Here is an 8,534-nt window from a genome sequence, read left to right on the forward strand (position 1 = left end):
ACCCCCCTACATCCACCAGAAAGAAGAAAGGGAAGTGTCTTGTTCACAATCCTTCCTTCTCTGCTTACACTGAACCTCAGCCAAAGGCAGTGACACAGGGATGAATTTCTTAGAAACTGTAGGAAATGGCAAACACCTGGCTCAGCTTCCCTGTTTTAATCTTCTTTCATTTCCATTATGTCTAGCTGCAAATAGGCAGGTCTTCCATCCTTGGTCAAGATTCTGGACCTAAATCTTCTCTGATTTAGGGCAATTACTTTTGCTCACAGCCACTGAAATCAATGGGACTTCACACACTGGTGTTGGAGAGTGATGATGTAAGATCAGAGCTATTGTCTGCAATTAATGCATGACTATGAGTGCTAAAGAAATAATAGTTAACAATGAGATTATTAATTGGCATATCAAGGAATTTCTATTACTATCTCATGAATATATTGGGTAAAGTGAATATATATATGCTGAGTAAAAAAAAACATATGGGCTATCAGTACCAGTAGTTAATTTCAAAGACTTTTAATGCACGCTAATGACAACATTGCTCTAAGATTAAGGTATTCTGGTTTTATTGGCAGGGAAGCAGAGGTTAAGCAAGTTTTTTAAGGCCACACAGCAAGTTCTTGGATTTATAACTCCCAAATCTGCCTTCTGCTCAGTCTAGCAGGTCATGCTGACTAACTGTGGAATGCATATTTCCAAAGAGCTCTTAAGGGACAAGAGGAATCAGAAGGAACAAAAGGTACAGATAAAGTAAGCATTAATTCTAAAAAAAAATGTTTTCCACCATCCAAAAAACACAAGTTTTCTGTTTAAGTTGTCATATCTCACCAGTGCCTTAGCCAGGAACAGGAGCACTAGAAGAACATGAGGAAAATTGTCCTGACAGAGTTTTTAACAAAACTGAAATAGACACAACAGCTTTATTTAATGAGATTTCCAATACAAACAAAAACCTAATACATGTCTAAGATTTCAAATAAAGTTTATGGAGGTTTATCCCAATGTAAAGTTCGGAGAAGACAGAACTGTTTCCTTCCATGCAGATCTTGGCAGCCATGAGACTGTAGGAAACAAGCAGTGATACTGTTATTTCAGCTTCTTGAAGACTATTTCTATACTACTGGTCTATATTATATAAGTCTGCTCCTCAGAGTTGGACCAATCTGTATGTACTGGAAAACTTATAAAAACAAAACCTCTTTTAAGCATATTAAGAATTTAAATACTAGTTTACTCATCTTAAAGATGAAACACTTTCAGAAAACTAAGACAAATAAATGGAATTCACCCTGCAATTTCAAAGACCTTTTGTCAGACATTAACCAAGACAAGTGTGAAAGGAAGTGCTGATTACGTGACAATACTATAACCAGACCATCTGGAATCTGACTCTGGAGCAGAAATAAAGAATTCATTTTCATTCCATCAAGAGTCTCCATCCATAAAAAGTTAATTTCATTTTATAAGTAAACAAAAGGGAGTTGCTCAACCTGACAGAACTCCCTGAATAATCAGACAGGACTTACAGGGCCCTTAGTGCACACAGTGGTTCAAGCTGCAAACTGCCTTCTCCCTGCACCCTGTTCTGCACCCTGCACCTCATTTATGCTTACACACCTTATGACATGGGACAAATCCCAACCTGTTGCTGGCAGATTAAAATTAAGTACCTGCAACAATCTTTCTCATGAATTGAAAGAGAGGTAAGTACTGAGAGTCAAGTGACAAAGTACCAACAAAAACCCCTCAGAGATTAAAGAACTGAATGGCCCTGTTTGAACTTGGCTTTGGTTAAAGTCAAGCAGCTGGAAAAGCTCCTGATCCCATACTCACATGTAAAAAATAGATGGAGAAATCACATATTCTGATACTTAATTTAGAACCTGACATTCTAAACTTACTCTGTGGGTAGTTTAGTCAGAACCAGACACTACTCTTACTATGCATTACCGTTTCAGAAACAGACTTCAGAGACCTTGTATACAGAAACACCTTAAATAATATTACAAAAAAAATTCACATTAAGAATCTTATTAGTTTTAGTCAAGAGGAAAAACTCCAATTCTGCTAATATTTCTTGTTACAAAACTAAGAATATTTTGGTCACTTTGAGAGCTCTGGTAAAATTACACTTAGGTATCTGTAACTGGAAGAATGAAAATATTTCCCCCAAAACTCTTCTTTTTGCCAGGAGCATGGCAGCATGTCTGTGTCTGCCCAGTTTTCCTCAGAAACATCTGAAGTTTCTAAGGAAGTTGTTAATCTCTCTGTGAATCTTTCTCCTTACTCTTTTTAATCCACTAATTTCAGCACTCTTCCTTCATGCACCGAAGTCACACTGAAACTCAGATTCTAATACTTACATACCTAAACCAGGGGAAGTTACTGAAATGAAATATTTGTATGAAGAAAATATGATCTGGGTTGTGCACCAGTGGCTCTCACACATGGTTTGTGGCCTCCAAGCTGGCCATGCAGAGAGCAGACTGCACAGCATTGAATCCACTTCCTCTTCTCCCCACCTTGGCACTGGGTGCACATCTTTGTCTCGTCTGTGAAGTGACAGGGCACAGCCAAAAATGCCATGGTGTGTTCATAAAGCAGGGTAGATGTGCAGCTGGTTCTGCCAACTCTCTGGGGGGGACTGGGAACCACTGTGGTCTCAGCCCACTTGCAGCAGAAGAGGAGCATCTGCAGTGCTGTGTGTCCACTCCAGAGGCTATTGCAGCATCCTCCATTTGTCTATTATGAAGCCATAGCCAAAAGATTGGTGGCAAACCCGGGCCACCCCTGTATCTGTGCTGCTGCTGCACGCTGCAAATGTCCAGAGCCTACAACACCCTGGTCCATGGAGCAGAGCAGCCTCCATCCAGTCCCACTATCCTGTCTCACAAGCAGTGCAAAGACTCCTTACATCCACTCTGACTTAAACCAAGTCCAGCTTGTTCACAGGTCACATTTTGGATGTCTTCTGTTGACATCTGAAGTAATCTGCACACTCAGTTTGATTTAATAAAAGTAACAGAAGAATTAACTACAGCATTGAAGAAGGGAAGTAAAACTGAGAACAAGGCTCACACAACAAGGGTAGCTTCTTTTATCTTTATTACAGGAAAGTCTAAATTAAAAAAATTATTACTACTGACAGCAGTGAACAGGAGAACTGGAGCCAACTGATAACCTTCTCTTCATATATGGTCTCTTCCATCCCATAAAGGGCTTTCACTCTAGACAAAGCGGGGCACATAAAGATACCTTGGAAATGACAATGGCTCAAGTAAGATAGGGGATTGTGTCTGTAAGCAATAAAGATGAAAAATGGAGCAAAGTTGCAGGGAAGAAGTGTATTTTATGAGCAGAATCCTCAGTGTGTACAAAATGGGGTAAATCTCAAGCCTAGGTGAAGCGTAACAGAGGCATGGAGTGGAGAGAAGATGAAATGACAAGGAGGGGCAGAGTTAGAAAGAATGCAGTGGGAGTGAGAGTAAATTTGTTAGGGCTACCTGACACAGCTTCCCAGTTCAGGCCCTTGGGGTCGGATGCGAGCACTATTGCCAGGGCAGGGGCAAGGAAGCACATCAGGAATAAAGGAATAAGTGCCTGGCTGCTGGCAGGAGGTCAGGTCTTGTGGCCTTGTATCCTTATGTTAGTTAAGATTTAAAAACTGACTTGCAGTTAAGATTATATTCTTGGCTTAAAAATACATATAAGGCATTCCTAATTTCTCTACTGGAGCATAGCTTGTTTTTTGGAGGAAGACACAAGTTTTCAAAATATACCTTTGAATTTCAGAATACATAATAGCCTAAAGTTTCTGCAAACCTACTGTCCTTTGTGTAGAATGACTCAGAATAGCCAGTATGAAATCCCCAGGGTCCTGAAAAGCCTTAAAATGCTGTGAATAGACACCTTCACAGCTTTATTGTCAGACCATCTTTTAATTTTCCCAAGCGTTTGTTTCATCTCCAGAAGCTTTCTGGAGGACCAAGTTAAGCCAAGACCAATAGTTCCTCTAATTAGTGCTACATTTCACATGATAAATTGGACAAAATGACCAAGTTTTTAACTAAACAAACTGTACTGCACTAGAAAATTAGTTTCTCACTTTGCAAAACAGAGAGCATAACTCTAAAAACCGAAGAGCATTGACATTTTTAAACTGACAAATTCACTTACTATCAAAGTAATGGTGCTCAATGGGGGAAGCACACCTCTGAGAAGCAGGTAATGTGATCTACCCTTCTTCTACCAGGACCAAGAAAATATGTCATTAAGTCAGTGCAACAAATAAAAACAGAATTGGTGGTATATTAAATACCAATCTGATGACAAACGACAAACACCAGAATTCCTTAAATCAGACTTATTTCAAACTGATCTCACTGGAGGCCTTGTTTGCTATCCCTAAATATCTTTTTGGCATAGGAGTGCACAGAGTAAGGACACCCACATGCTCTTTATCTGTGCACATTTGCAGGCTGTAGTTCTAGTAAACATTAGACTAAAAAAACCCAGAAAGTTCCTTGAACTTTGAAATAAAGAATAAAGCTTTGACTTCTATTATAATTAAAAACTTTGAGAATGGCCTTCAGTTCAAGTCCTGTGTTCACCACCGATGTTCACTGACACAAGGGTTCAAACCAGTGCCATAAATGGGAAAACCACTAGATCTGTAAGGAACACATCTGGCAGGACTGTGCAGTCCACATACAAGCTGTCATGGCTTTCAGTAGGTTACTTCATTATTCTTCATGTCATCTACAGAAACTGGTCTTGCCAGCTGAAACCTATTGATATCTACATACTTCATTTTTGTTTGAAAATGTCTGTAGCCAAACAAACCAAGCCAGATGTTCAGCTTGCAGTGAGACAACAGTATGAGGATGAACATATGGCATTTCAATCTTACATCCTAGCAAAAATCCACTCTATTACCTAGTTTGCAGCATGCACACTTCATTAAGCCAGACAGCCTTTAAACATTACTACCTTCACACCCCTGCAAGGCTATGTCAGTTTTTCTTATAGAAAACTTACCTGCAAGAGTATTTCTTTGAAAAACCCCTCATACTAAGGAATTTGGCTCATTAAGGAATTCATATTCTACAGATCAAAACAAATTTACTGCGATCTTCTTGCTTTGCATTAAGAGAATATTATCTGTTCTTTTTTATTTGGCAAAGGAAAATGAGATGTTATTGCATATACTTGATCCTTCATCTGGATTCTTGCCTTCTGATATTTAGATAAACATAACTTAATACATCAGAAATATTTAATGTTTTACAAAGAGCTTCTGTTCACATTTGGTAAATTTTTTTTTGCTAACTTATGTGCAGAGGGATCCTTGTAAAGAAGGAACCAGTTCAGCTTCCACATGAGCAGCTGTTAATGTAGGCACACATTCAAACACGCAGTTGTCTGAAATAGCAGCGCTGTAGACGTTGAAAGTCAAGAAGGGCCAGCTCAGTTTGCAGGGCGGCATGGCCACCCCTGTGGGATGGTGTAATCACAAGCCAGTGAAATCCTTCTCCTGCTAGGAAGCTATTACTGGTCACTCCTCACACTGCTTACAAGCGTTGGGATTGGCCTTTAAGCAGTGATTCATGAAGGTATCACACTGCTCTGCCTGCTGTGCTGCTGTCTTGGCTCACTGCAGTCATTTCCCTCCTAGTTTCTGCAAACCATACATTGCACAGAACAAATTCTGTTCCAAAGGTCTCTCTCCCCATTTTTTTCCTTATCCAGAAGGTCGTTTAAAATCACAAATGGAAAGAATGTATCGCTTGAAGCCATGGTTATGACTTGTTCACACTTTGACTTCATAAAATATTCTAATTTGTTGCTTTTTAGTTATGGCAATTTCCAGTAGATTCCACATTCCCTTGGCATTAATGAAGAACAACAGCTTTGTCTCATCCCAGTCATTAGGAAATACTAGTTGCTCAATGCTTAGTTACAAGAGTGAACTACAAACTATAAATGCCTACAGCAGAGACACATTTTTCAGGGTTCTGCACATGCAGACTGCTCAGCTGCAACAGCAGAGCATTCAAGCTGCTTTGCGTAAGAGCACAGACACACCAGATCACTGTCAGTCGGGGACCTGTAGTGTTCATCTCAGATTTCTCTGGCAGTCTGACCCTGGGAACACTTCACTTCCCAGCAATAAATAGCAAAGAACTACCAATTAGTTGCATTTGTTTCCTAATACTGTATGTTTTAAAAGCATTCTCTCCTCGAAGCATTTGCTAAGAGCAGTACAAAAATGCCAGGCAACACAAAATTCAGCTAAAGTACTTAAATATGATTAAGATAACAGGCACATCATAATACTCTGCAAGTGCATGTCCTGAATTATCTCTGTTGTCACCTGAAATTAATTTAATAATATGAATACAGATTCAGGATTCATGATTCAACAGTATTTCACCACTTAGAGTTCACAGAGAACTGCAGGTTATGAAACTGTGCAATGACATTTGACTTCTAGAAAGCTGCAACACCGCAGATGAAAAATGCAGGACCAGCTGGCAATGTTTTTTGCAATACTTTGGATCACTGAGGAGATTTTACAAACTGTATTGCAAGTAACCAATCTACAATGATTAATGTTGAAATGCAAAAAAAGAACAATGAATGAAGGAAAAGCATTCTGACCTAATTCTCACCTCATTGAAGACTTATTTTAACCACCAATTCCAATATGAATTTAATAAAGACCTGACTTCAGAAACAGGAACAACTTCAGAAACCAGTTACTTTGTGTCAGCTGAGGAAGCTATCAGTTCTGTTAAACATCATCTTGGGGTAACATCTAAATATATGCTAGACTTTTGAAAATCCTGAATATGATGCCAGTCAATATTAACCCTTTTTTTGAGTTTTCCGGGAAGTCACCACTTGCAATTTGTACTTCTGAATAAATTACTTAATTTGCATTTCTCTAAGTAATTATGACCAAATATATTTTGACTAGAAAAAGAGCTACCTAACTAACTAGCCAGAGCTGATGATTTTTACTTATTTAAGTTATTAAAAATAGCCTTAGATATTCACTGACTCAAGGTAAAATCAAACTCCCAATTAGCTGCAGACCCAGAAACTACCCAGATTCTTATGTTTCAAAATTTCAAAGTGAAACCATGTTCTTTCCCCCCCAGAGCTTTTCACGAAGCCTCACAGTGCCAGATCACATCCAGTAATTAACTACCTGTTGTACTGTGGCAGCCAGAAACAGTATCTACTCATGACAGTCACCCAACAGAACATCCCCTTCTACAAAGCAAATTATCAGTATGAGTGAAAACAGAGCCCTTGAAGATAAAGAGATCTGGTACGTGAACAAGATACTGTGAGGTAAGATAGGTGTGATTGTGCCATGGGATAAATGTGAGCACCAAGACAGCCCACTGCACAGCAGCCTGTGTCTATCCTTTTTGCACTCCAGTTTAACTTGCACTATCTTGTCCACCAAGTTGTTTCATGTCACTGGAAAAAGAAATCTCTTCATAGCTGTTTGTTTTCTCTCTCAATTCCTTATTCCATTTGAGCTCATTAGTCTAACAACAGCTTGAGACAACAATCTGTTTTGGATTTGAAGAGTGACTAATCTTGAATCTGTATTAACATAATGAAATTAATTTCTGGTGACAGCAAGGATAATTCTGTACCTGTACTTGCAGGATAGAATGATGTACCTGTTATCTTTATCATATTTAACCACTTCAGCTGAATTTTGTGCTGCCTGGCACAAAAGCGAGTACCTGGATCAAGGTACCGAGACACCACTGCAATAATAAATAAAAGAAATCTTATTTATCTACAGACAATCCAAGACTTTATAGTGAAATAGCAGAACCCCTATGACAACTAAGCTAAAGTTACAGAGGTAAATTCTCTCTTCAGAAGCAGGCTTTGAAAAAGAAGACATTAGTATTTGTAGATATATTGAAAGACACATCAGACCTTTTACAGTAACAGAGGTATATACAGAACAAACTCCACTTTTACCAGGTATTTATCATGTCCTTATTTAAAAGAGCATCACTCATGATACAGTGAAGTTAAAAGAGTGCTTTGGGTTTCTTTCTGGTTTAAAAGATGAAATATCTTCATTTCAAACACAACTTTTCAAACCTTTTCAATGTGTAGTTCCTGCATGTCTGCTTATGCATGCAGCAAAATAGGAAAGGCTACTTAAGGCTCAAGCTTTGTTTTCTTGGTTATGCTTTGTTCCTCCTCATCGGTAATCTTAAATTTTGAGAGGCCTCCAGACCACACAGTCAATACCTGAAATCCCAGAGAAGAGAGACAGCCAGACAGCAATTTTAGTTCAGCAACAATACTGAAAACAAAACAGGCAAATCTAAAGAACCTGTGCTCTAAAATCTCATTTATAAAGCTGCATGGTTGCCATTTCTTGTGTAGGAAGTTCCTCACTTCTGAAATACTCATTATCAATGCATGACAAATTTAGTAAAATGGGGTAGCATCATTACTGCTGCACTAACGTAACAATAAAACAAAACATA

Source organism: Taeniopygia guttata, chromosome 2 (genome assembly GCF_048771995.1).
Source record: "Taeniopygia guttata chromosome 2, bTaeGut7.mat, whole genome shotgun sequence".
Classification (NCBI taxonomy): Eukaryota; Metazoa; Chordata; class Aves; order Passeriformes; family Estrildidae; genus Taeniopygia; species Taeniopygia guttata.